Source organism: Mchenga conophoros, linkage group LG13 (assembly GCF_057382185.1).
Source record: "Mchenga conophoros isolate Kocher_MC1m ecotype Shallow Benthic linkage group LG13, M_conophoros_male_GT1.1, whole genome shotgun sequence".
Lineage (NCBI taxonomy): Eukaryota > Metazoa > Chordata > Actinopteri > Cichliformes > Cichlidae > Mchenga > Mchenga conophoros.
In genome coordinates this window covers 16,460,730-16,473,383 of record NC_140538.1, presented here as the reverse complement: position 1 = coordinate 16,473,383, position 12,654 = coordinate 16,460,730, and the positions used below count along the sequence as shown (strand labels likewise).

At 40.8% G+C, this 12,654-nt stretch overlaps 1 protein-coding gene across 1 annotated transcript in view; it reads left to right on the top strand.

Annotated features, from left to right (window-relative positions):
* The first annotated feature begins 1,755 nt into the window (after positions 1-1,755).
* pax2a (paired box 2a) overlaps positions 1,756-12,654 on the top strand; it is a 40,648-nt gene continuing 29,749 nt past the window's right edge. Inside the window, exons 1-2 of the mRNA XM_085296741.1 lie at positions 1,756-1,789; positions 9,445-9,602. The gene's annotated coding sequence lies outside the window, so the exon portion shown is untranslated. The remainder of the gene's footprint in view (positions 1,790-9,444; positions 9,603-12,654) is intronic.

Below are 12,654 nucleotides of genomic sequence, written 5' to 3'. Positions count from 1 at the left end.
ATTCAATTAAGCTTAAGCTTAACAACCTATATTTTAAAAATAAAACTTTTTTATGTTAGCTTCCAGCAAATTTGAAGTCGTATCAAGCTTATCCTACCTTTGGATTGAGCTAAAATATTTAGATTAGGGGATGGCAAAATGGGGGAATTTGCAAGTCCAGAAATACATATAGAGAGAAACACAAAACATGTCATTTTAATTCCCAGAGTTCTAAATACTTTCAACAGGATGGAGTTTACTATTGATGAAAACAAGAGCCCAGTGTTGGAGGATGGTTCAGCATCCACCAGCTTTTTAGACCCAAGTGTAGACTGAGCTCTGACCCCGGTTCACAAAATCCTCGCCATACAGAAGCAAACAGAACACGGACATTTCAAAAGAAAATTTAGCTGTCACTTCCAAGACCCCTCAAACTTTAGACAACCCCCACAGCCCTGCAAAAAAACAGCAGCAGGGCACTTAAATGCCCCTCACACATTGATTCCTTTTCCCAAGGGCCCAAACCAATTTCTCTTGTTTTCAGACACTCTCCCTCCCTGAACCTGCAGTGGCCATCAAAGACATTCATCCATCCACCCAGGATGACTATGACTGATCTTGCCACCAAACGATCAATTTGTATTTGCTCTGTCTTTCTCCATTTTTTTCTTTTCTACGTGTGCGTTGCGTTGTTCTTTCCCTCCTTCTCATCTCTTTCCTTCTGTTTCCCTCACTTCATCCTCTTGCTATTTTGTTGATGTGCAGAATATGATGAAAAAGTGAGAGTGCAGATGGCTCTGACACCGTGGCACGTGAAAGCAACAAACCAATCACTATTTGACCTTGGAGAACAACTAATTCATATGTTCATCCATCCATTTGACACACCTAACTTTCCTTTTCATTTCAGCAAAATTCACGTGAACATTAATGTAAAATATCCAGTAATAGGTCTTAGTGCAGTTTGAATTTGCGAATTGCACACTAAGTTATTTCAAACAAGCTTCAGCATGCCTGATTTGTTCAGTAGTATATGTCTCTCCTTCATTCATTAAGTTGTAATTGGACATGATTCTCATCCAGGAATGCGGCATCCTCGGATTCCTCCAAGGCACGCAAGGTGATGATGACAGTGCTAGAAAGAGCTGTTAATCCATCTTGTAATTGCGCCGAGCAGATTGCAGGGTTGGACGTGTCTGTGAAAAGGCTGCAGAGAAGCATTTGTCACCAGACGTGAACAATAGGAGGCATTGTGTATTTGAGTGTATCTGCATGTGCAGTGAAAGCTTTTGTATGTATTTGGGAGGGTGTGGTGTGTGTGTGTGTGTGTGTGTGTGTGTGTGTGTGTGTCTGGAGGTGGTAAATGAAGGTAAATGTGTTGTTTATACGTGTGATTCTGGTATATGTTATAGTAAATGGCCTCATGTGTGTGTGTGTCCTGCATCTTGATGTGGATAGTGGTGTGTGTGTGTGTGTGTGTGTGTGTGTGTGTGTGTGTGTGTGTGTGTGTGTGTGTGTGTGTGTGTGTGTGTGTGTGTGTGTGTGCGTGTGTGTGTGTGTGTCGGGGGTCCCTTTTCCTTACTATTCACAGACAATTTGTAAGGCCGGCTGTTGAAGTCAGGCTGAAGCTCGTGGAACAGCTGGAGCCTCTCAATGATTGATAAACGTGGCGGCAAGAACTTCATCTCCCCCTGAATGAAGACAAAGGCCCCACAATGCTCAGCCAGTGTGTTACGCCTGCCTATCGTTAAGTGCGGGCTGCGGACCTGCCCCGGTCCTCAGCTGGGGGAGTCGAGGTGCCAAGAGAGAGGTCAGGACCCAAACTAATTACCATTTTATGACAAAATGGTTCTTTCTTTGTGGTTATATAATTGATTTACCTTTCAGGGGGAGATCATTATTAAGTGGCCTTGGGAGGGTGGGATTAAAAGGAGGCAAAAGGAGATTAGCTTCACTTTTACATGTCCTCAGTGTCATAAAAGTGCAAACCAAATATGTCTACAAATATGAATAAAGTAATTACACAGCCTGAAATAAAGCTATATCATATACCATTTGCATGTGATTGAATATCCTTTACAAAGAACTACCATGAAAGCAACAAATGGACTATTTAATATTGAATTGTAGAAATCACTGACCCCATGAGTGGGTATGTGTCATGAATTACGTACTTCCACCATGAAAACAGTAAGCAAATAATCAGTTATGAATGATTAAAAGTGTTTTTCAGAGTTGTATCGATTCTGGCAAATACCGCCACATTTTCCAGGGAGAGATTTTAACAGAGACGTGTTCAGAGGTCCGCTGCCTCGGTGTCGTAAACTTTTGCCTGTTTGTGACCCATGCAGGAGCAGGTCAGTGACTCAGAGCAGGGCCAGCTCTGTCAAAGTCACCATGGGGGCTGATAATTGTTACATTTGGCTGTGATGATTCCCACCCAAGAATCTGCTTCATGTGACTACACAGTGAACAGCCAATATGTGTGCCGGCATCTGGATTTTGCATTTTTGTCATCTTATGTCATCTTTCCAGTCAAAGATTTGAAAATTTGAAAAATCTGCTGCTATTGCACAATGTTTGTTTTTGAAAGGTCTGACTTATGTCTTCAATACATCGTTTGCTTATGCGCATTACCTCTTATAGTTGCAAGCATTTCCTTCTGTGAAACAAATGATGTTTTGTACTCCCAACTTTCTCTCTTGGACTCAGAGAGCATTGTAGCCTGCGTACATCCATCCTTGACCTATTTAATGGCTGGGTTCTGTCGAAGACCCGCTGCACAAATTGAAAAGTTTTCAGTCACTAAGTGAAATGCATGGCTCTGCCTCCGCTCCAGAAAAATTGGGGATTGTTCTATTTTAATTCCAGACTCAATTTCAGACGTCCTCCACGCTGCAACAAAAGTGGATTTCAGACCCACGGTTGTTGACATTTCAGCTGCCAGGACACACGATGAATGAGTGAATATTGATGAACACAAAAGATGTACCCAGGCCATTTTTCCCCCGCTCTCTGTTATTGTTGGTGTGGAGGTGGGGAGAAGAGGAGAGATGAAGCGCCCTTTGGCTCCCCTGGGAGCGAGGAACCCCTCTCCATATTCAGAATATTCCCTGTGAAGTTCAGAAAGAGATATCAATCTCACTTTGAGGCTCTGGGCCTTCATTTGTTTGTGAGAGATGCGGAGCGCTGCTCAGATGACTGTGCCAATTCTTCAAATCCCACTTACAGTAGGAGTTCGCACAAACACGCACACCGTACACTGCAGAGCATCTGCCACTTCCCTCAGCCTCTTAGTCTCAGGCATCAGGGTCTGTGGCAGTGGAGAGTGCACGGTGGCACTCTTAGGTCTTGATTGAGGAAGCAGTTGCAGCTTTGTCAGCATACTCTGGTTGTTTGGGCAGAAGCAACACAAGTTGTTGTTTTTTGTTGTTGAAGAAAAATGAGAGAGAACAAAAAAGACCTGACATATTGCAGGTGAATTTAAAGTTATTTTGTTGGTTTGCTGATTGATCAGCGAAGCCACTAAACTTTTAGCACTTTGATTTTTATTGCAGGCATCAGGAAAGTGGAGGATGGGGTAAATATGGAGAAGACACTCGTCTATGTCACGTACTTCCTAATTAATGGACACCTGAGCTCCCAGCTTCACTATATTTGAATGCTGCAATTTATTTATTGATTATAAAATGCAACTTCTCCCATCACTAACTGGTTCAAGATCATTTTGCACATCGCCTCTCGTTCTGCCTTAATTTTTTGTCAGCTCCTTAATGCTTGCTCTCCAACTAAATAAATCTAAGAGAAACTGATTAAGAAGAAATATCCCAAGCTGAATATGATGGATAAATACAGAATGAAGCATGGTATAAAATCATTAGGTGTAAATAAACACACCTAATATTTCACATGGAGAATTATTTTCTGTTGCTATATAATTTATCTCACAGCTTTTTGTTTGTATGTTTGTTTTTGAGCACATGCTGTCTCGTGACAGGCAAATCTCTTTAAAATATTATAGAAGACATTTACTCTTATTCCCTCTCTCCCTCTAGCTCTGTCTCTCTTCACACCACCTTTGCACATCTCTCCTAAAGACACCATTGTGTCAGGTGCACAGCCTGGCTATGGTTTGGTTTTAGGAAGGCAATGGGCCATGCAGGCCTTTTTTCCACAGTGGGATTCTGAGTGGAGTCTTTGCCCTCACATGCATTCAGTTGGGCCTGCTTTACCAACACTATTGATTGCAGGTGATGTTCTGGACTCAGTCCAGCTGACCTCGAGGGGGCATTAGATACATCATTGTCCGTAGAGGAGCCTCTAGAGACCAGAGAGAAGCAGCACGTGTGTTAAGGATTCTGACTGACCAGAAACTGCATCTGTCGGTTTTTAGGACATAAAGCATCTGGGCTGAGTGGTGTATGTTTGAAGAGTGAAGTTCGATGATCTCAGTAGTGAAGCAGGAAATAGATACTCCACAGACAAAAACGTTTTCAGCTGACCATTCATGCACCACATAGAGTATTCCTCAACTTCTTCACCTTTTCCTTTTGCCCGCTAATTAGAAATCTTAATATGCAATCATGTTAACATTGGGTCTAATTTGTGCACCGTGCCTCTTTGTTTCTTACACACCTCACAGCAATTGATGGATATCCAATGAGACGCAGAGTCCCTGCCAAAGGGAGTAGCTCTGCAGCATGTGACACATCGCTGAGGCTGTGGGGAAGTACGCCTTAAATTAATTAACATCGGACCTCTTGTAGCTGTTCACTTCTGTAAACAAACATTTTAATATGCAGTGATTAATTAAATCTGCCAAGCTCCTCTGCCCCTCCCATAGATCTTCCTTCACTCTTACTTTCCCCATCTTGTTAAAGAGTTTATTATGTGCTGTGCAAGATTCACAACTTTCACAACAACTCCAGGAACGCTCCTTCAAGGCATAGATTCTCTAAACGTTCAACCTGATAGGTGATATTTTATTTCTGCTGTCCTGTTTGCTTCTAGAATTTCCATTTCAGATGAAAACTGGGACCGATTCTTACATGAAACTTTTAAGGAAAGGATTAACAACATTCAGTGCAAATCTGCAAGAGCCCTCATCTCTTTAGAAGCTTCTGGGTTCTCCCTGCTTTGGCTGACTTCAATGAATAATCTTTTTTCTGGCATCTATTATACTGTAGCAGTTTACTATGTGCAAGTGTCTTATTATATCCAATAAGAAAAAAAATGAATATTAATGTGCAGGCTTTATTTAGTCAACCATGTTCAAAGTGTCTTACTTTCAAATCATTTAAATCACGCAAGCCTGCACTATATGTATGTATACTTGCTTCCAAATAGATAAATAAAACCCTGTTAATTCTATAATGAGCAAACAAACATTAGGGGAAATCTGCATGGCAGCTACATTAGAATAGAGCCGTGCCAAATATCTATGGATTAAGGTTCATTTGGCAAGATTTAGCCATGATAAACAAATTCAAACACTTCAATAAATCCCTCAAATTATCTACAGTGGATAGTTTTGCATTTATCAAATATGAAATAATAAATCAAAATAAAAAAGATTGCACTAGTTTATGGAAATCCACATCAGCGGGGAATGGATGCCTACTCAAGGGGCATCACTGCACAGGTAAGCTGCTTTTGGAGGGTTCATGTAAATTCTAAAGTCCAAAAGTCAATTACTGGGGCATCTCAAGCGTGTGTTACTGAAAGACTCTGATGTTTTATTGAAGAGAGGCTTTAATTCATCGGGCTTCTCAGCTCCCTTTCATGCAGCTTGGAGAGGGAGAGCATGGTACCTCCTTCAGATGGCCAGTGTCATATATCACACACACACACAGGAAGAAAGAAAGAAAGAAAGAGAGAGAGCGAGAGACAGAGAACACACACTAATGCCCAAAAACAACTCTCAGGTGGTCTGCTTCACTCCACTGACCAGACCATTACCCCCCTACACACACACACACACACATGCACAGCCCTCTTAGTGCAGACCACACAGACTAAACAAGAAACTCTAACTCACCCATTCAGTATTTTCAGCTTTTTCTGTACAATTATAAACATTTCTAACTACTTAATGTAAAATTTCAGTTAAAATTTCAAGAAAAGTCTAATTATACCCACATAGACACTTCACTGGCCATTTTGCTGGGCTTTTGAGATTTGACTTAAGTGCTGTATCTTAATAAAATCTACAGCACCTTGATAGATCATTGCATCACAGCTGGTTTGATAGCATTGGAAGGTGGGATGTACTGTGTTATTCTGCCGTTCCTACCTGCTGATCGCAGTGCGCCTCTGTGCTTTGTTCCCGCTGGAATATTAATAAACAAATACTGCTCATCGGCTGACACAGTGCCATCATAACAGAACGAGCACTCTGTCTGTCTCTAATGTCTCCACAGCTGGAATTAAGGCTCATGGTGGCATTGCCCACAGAAAGGCACGCAGACAGCTTATTTTTCTACTGTGATTAGCCAAACTGTGCAGCTCATATACAAATGGAAATGGGATGTGCATGAGTGTCCCCCTCTTCTTACCCTCTCTCTCCCATCTGTCAAGACAATAGATTTTAATCTTTAATCCATGAGCAGCCATTGAATACTGGGGAATTACAAATTACAGATGTTTCACTGTGCTTCTTTTTTTCTCCCACTCTCTCGCACAGACACACACAAGATCTCCTGCCCACTGTGTTTTTATCCGTTCAGGCCCTTCAGCTACCTGCTACCACACAAAGGTGTTCACACTCCCGCACTCGCCACAAACAAATGAGTGCAGCGGGGAGAGGGAGAGACACACAAGTACGCACGTTTCACACACTCGTTCTGTGCCATCATGGTACCATATGACACTGTCATCATTTGGTAATTAAACCCTTGCTGGCTTTAAATATGAAAAGCTGGCAAGAGTTGATGATGATGATACTGGCTGTCGCTCAGCCCAGATTTCCGACAAACCATCCAGACACCAGGCAGGAAACATATTGTCACGATGTTGTCTTAGTTTGGCCGTCCATTCCCCCTGCCCCGGTGAAAAGAAACAAGATACACGTGGTGTATTTGATCCTTTTTTACTGTTTAGGTATGTAACAATAGTTAGATGAAATTGTAAGATTACAGTTTTTTTTAGTTTCCAAAAAACTAAAAAAAAACAAAAAAACAAACAAAAAAACAAGAAAGAAATATATGTGACTGTAACGACAGAGTGTGGTGTGATAAATGATGGGCGCAGCCTGGTGCATGGAGTTACAATGGCCTCCGAGTGAGGAGAGGGAGTTGGTGCCAAGGAGAGATGGGGGATGGGGGGCATGAAGGGTGAAGGGGGCGAGGTTTATTTAATGTTCAGCCCATGAGCAAGTGGGACGCTATTTTTTAAAAACGGGAAAGGAGAGGTGGCGGGGGCAGTGGCAGTGTGGTGGTGGGGGCTTTAGGATGAAGGGTGGAAGTGGAAGTGAAAACTTTGGCTGTCCGTGGAGAGGAGACAGGAGGAGAACCTTTACATATACATGTATGCACCTACACGCATGCGCTCCTCACCACCAAACACACACACTTCTTCGCTTTCAGCATCTTGGCAGTCTTGGACAGAGTAGATACTGTTGACTAGTCTAATGGACTCTGCCATAAGATCTCTCTCCCCCTCACACCTCCGTCTAACCAAAATTCACTCCTCTCCCTCAATTTTCAATCTGCCTCTCCTGCAGACGCCGGTCATAACCCGTAAATGCGGTGTGTGGCTCTGAGAAGAGCTTAGGTTCCATTACTGACAGCCCACACAGCTTTACGGCCATTTAAGATCCTCGATTTGGGTTCCTCCCATTTGGATGTTCCTGCAGACCCTTAGTGTGTCGCCTGAACAGACAGAGAGGGAAAAAAACACTTAGTGAGATCGTTAATGTCAAGCTTACCAAGGCAGACTCAGCTCTTGCTGCTTGAAATGTATTTTTAATACTCAGCAATAAACAATAGCACTGTGAAAACAAGACAATAGCGTGTGTGTGTGTGTGTGTGTGTGTGTGTGTGTGTGTGTGTGTGTGTGTGTGTGTGTGTGTGTGTGTGTGTGTGTGTGTGTGTGCGTCAGTCTGCAGACTGTTAGGGATGATGAAATCATTATAATAACAGAAAGCTTAATACATAAACACATTTTCTAGATATTTAATTAAAAATGAGCTTCCTAAATTTGGATAGTTTTATTATTTCCTATTGAAAAACCATTAAAAAAATCTGATTATTTGATTAATTTGCCAATAGTTTCTGCTTCTAAATCAATGCTTTCACTTAATTATTACACCTTATCTGGTGCAATTGTTTTTTGGAAACAATATATTTTCTTTATGTGAGACATTTAAATGATGTGTCAGGAAGATCTAATGTTTTCAAAAGGAGACAGCACCCAGCTGCAAAGTGTGTTCCTGTTTAAATGACATTTTAAGCGAGGAAGAGCTGCGTATAAAGGCTTCCATAATATCCATTACTGGTCCTTGGTCCAGTGGCAGTCTTATTGCCATTTCTGAACTTCAAGCACTGTAAAGACTCTTATAATACAAAATGTTTGTTAAATAGCCGATAGAGACGCCATAATCTTTTAATGTTGGATTTTATAGCTTTACCACGCTCTGTCGTTCTTGTGGATATTGTAATATTGCATTTTTACTGGTTATTCATCTGTTAATGTTCCAGTTACTAAGTTTTATACTCTCCCTTATACATTTTTTTTTGTATTTCTTTCCACTGTTAAACACACAGAGAAAGTTTCCTGGGCAAAGTTTATCTGCGTGACACCTGACTGCATTAAGTATCTCACTTTAGGTTAGGTCTGACAGGCAGGTGGAAACAACTACTGAAAATGTAGAGTTTACAATTAGAGCTGCACTATCATATTTCCTGTTTGTCCCCCACTCTGAGACACAGAGAGAGAGGGAGAGGGAGAGAGGCCTGTACCATAAACAGCCTACATTCTGACATTTAACCATTATTTTTAGATAATGGCCTTTTCCCTCTAATAATTTTAAGTATTTTTCTTCTATAGGATTAATACATAAATTCAACATTTTATTAATTCAACTTAGTGTTTAAGAGGTAGGACTGACAAGTCACTTCTTACATTTTTGAATAAACTGTAAAGTCTCCAGAGAAAATCATATGTAGTCCACAGTGTGTCGAGTTATAACAAAGTCTGCAACATGATGTTAATAAATCTACATCAGTGCTGCCGAATAAAACAGTGAAAGGCACAGCTGTTTGCAATTTGAAATCGATTTTTATTTATTTATTTTTATTTTTGGTGATACACATTAATGGGCAATTTTTACAGTTTCTTTTAATTCAGCACCTGCAACGCTGTTTTGTTCTTTGATTTCTTTGCTTTTTTCTTCCTCGTTCCTTTATCAATTCGTAGCTCATTGGAGCAGGGTTGCTTCCTCTTTTTGTTGTCGCCTAAACCGTTTAGTTTTGGATGATCGGTCAAAGATTCTGACAACCAGCGGGGAGAAGCAGGACGCCCAGCCGGGGAGACAGCGCAGGAGGCCGGACAGATCTACTGGGCTGCATCGGAGAGTCGCACCATTAGACAAGGGAGAGCCATGCCTCACAGCGCGGGTCGATCAGGTAAGGATTTCTCCCTCTGCCTCATACTAATGTCAGCGTTTGTTTGCAGGTGTGTTGGTTGCGCTGTGCGGGACAATCTCTGGCGGATGCAGCTTTCTTCCTAATACTCATCTGGATTTGTATTCTTTATTATTTAACCAATCTGCGCTTTTCTTTCGTTATTGTGAACTGCTTTTACGCATTTATATTTCGTTTTTGTTTTCGTAAAATATCAGAAATTAAGGTAAGAACTTTGTATTTTAATGAAATTCATTATTATTATGATTATTATTATTATTATTTTTATTATTATTATTGCACCATTTTGCTAAATAGCCTATCAACATCACCTACATGCTCGAGGCTCTAATTGAAAACATAGATCACAATCTAATTCACCTCTCAATTTTGAGTTTAGATGGGAAGATCAATGGAAAACAGTTGTAATGATCTAATTAATTATGGAAAAATTAAAAGCAAGTACAAAATCAATCTGTGGTGGTGTCGAGAATGGAGTCAAATTGATATCCATCTGCTCCTGTTATAAAGCACATGAATAAGCAATCTAAGGACGCAGCTGATATCCTGCAGTTTGGCATAGCCTACCCATATGGCTTTGGGTGTCAGGAGACTCCAGATCATGGTGGGATGCTGCACGTGGCTCTCGATATGATGCTGATGTGTTAACAAATAAAGAGGAAATGAATTCATGGGGAAAGATTAAATTACAATTGTGAAAAAAAAGAAAGATAAAAGATGGAAGTAAAAGTTTTAAGTGCACCGTGCGTACTGCACTTGAGCACTTGAGGTTGTTGTTGTTGTTTTTTTCAGCGTTTACTTCACTGACTCCTGGGTTTTTTCATTGAGTTGAGGAAAAAAAAGTGAAGTTGGACATTTACGCTGTGCAAACAGGGATTTGTAAGATTTTTATTGATTTATTTTCGATAAAATCTAATAAATCTCAATAAACTAGAGTTAGAGCTTGCGCAGAAGTGGAAGTGAACAAGCTTTACGCTTAAAGAGAAGCTTGCAGGGAGTTGCTGTGCAGTGGTGTCATGGGGCACATTAGGACTCCTCGAGTATATTTCAAATGCCTAATTAATGAAGATGAAAATTGTCACATTTCTATCAATCTCTGTGTTATTTCATTCTCAACTGGTAATAGATGCAAATTTACAATCAGATATTTTTGCATTGAAATTAGACTATATAGAAACATACAACGTGGGCGATCGACGCTTACTTATTTTATTTTATTTTATTTTTTTATTTGTGTGTGTGTGTGTGTGTGTGTGTGTGTGTGTGTGTGTGTGTGTGTGTGTGTGTGTGTGTGTGTGTGTGTGTTTACATTGTCCCATACAGCAGCAATCTGAAAATAGTGGTGCTCATGTGCTATTAAAAGAAAGAAAGAAAGAAAGAAAGAAAGAAAGAAAGAAAGAAGAAGAAGAAGAAGAGGGGTTTGTCTTGTCCTTTTTGAAACCATCAGACCCTCCCTCTGTCTCTCTCTTCTGTGTCTTTACATTTCCACACAGTGAACGTATTAAATATAGTTATCAAGAGTAGCCTGTAATTTCCGTTGTATAACACAAGCTTGATATTTACATTCCCAATAGCGTGTATTTGTTGATAACGAACCTAAAGGATGTGTAAACAGTTTAACCTCTACCAGCATCATTCAAAAACACTGACAAAAATTATCTGAAATATATTCAAATCAAATGTTCTTATGTTGTTTTCCACGAGCTCAGAGATTCTTTACTGTGTAAATCAGGCAAGGGGAAAAAGGAAAATCGAAAACAATAATCGTATTAGGTCCTTGGTGGCTGTGGCTTTAAAGGGGGTGAAGTCAGGACTAACAGTTTCTTAATTATCACGCCGTTTGTTTTGCTGTAGTGCTGTGACACGGGGACGTCATCGTGGCACTACAGAGAAGTATGGGGGCAAATAGGGGTGTTGTGGGCGAAATAGCAGCAGCTTTAGGGCAAAAGTGCATCGATGTGTGAAATTACAGCCCATGGTGCTACATATTGTACCAGAAGCTCTCTTCCCAAAAAATGCAGAAACAAAAAAAAAACGTGGAGGGAAAAAGGTGGAAAAAAGAGGAATAGTTCTCAAACGTGTCCAGAGGGCAGCTGGACTCGCAACTCAAACTGCCGCCATGAAGTCCACAAAACTTCTAAATAACAGCCAAAGATTGCGGTTGTTGTGCTTGCTGTGCCAGTCAAAAACAAACGTACAAAAATTCAGCTGAATGCAAGGTGACTGCTCAGGCACACCATTCACTGGAAAACACAGCTTACAGTTCACTATCATCCAGCCTATTTATAGAAAACAAAGTGACACCATTCTGATGGATAACCTGAAAAATGCATTAACACGTAGAAGTTAATGTTAACCTCACGCTTTCATGTTTTTTCTTCTCCTTTTCTGACGGATTGAGTTCCTCCAAAGAAAAGATTACGAGTGCGTAATTGGCAGTACTCTTACCACACCAACCTTTGACCCGACCAGCCTCAGCAGCGTCAGCCCTCCTTCCTATACCTGTCTGCCTCCATGAGCGTGGTGGGCTGTGTAACCTACTGTATGAGCGCCATCTACAGAGCGGTGCTGCACACAGGCCCAGGAGTAGATGATGATGATGGTGATGATGATGGTGGCCTGCTGACTGACGCTCCCCTGCACACCTCACACACCACTTCTCTGACCACACACACGCACACACACATATATGGGTAAATAAGGTTTGGCAGTTTCTGAATGTGAAAACTTTATTTGTATTTAACCAGCGCCAACATATTTTCAACGTGTATTTAGGAGCAGAAAAAATTAAAGCAAGGAAATGCTTTCATATAGATTTTGGTGCAAAAGTTCACGAAATTCCTTTTTAGCCATTCTCCCAAGCTTACAAAGTTGGTTAAATAAAACGCGGAGGGTTTCGTCTTATCTTTGTTTAATTTACAAGAAAATTGTACCATCTGTAATTATGTAATAATGATTCTTTGAGGTGTCTGCGTGTTTTTTAGGCTCTGCTATAACAAAAATCTTCACTGTGTTTGTGTTGGTAGTCCTCTCA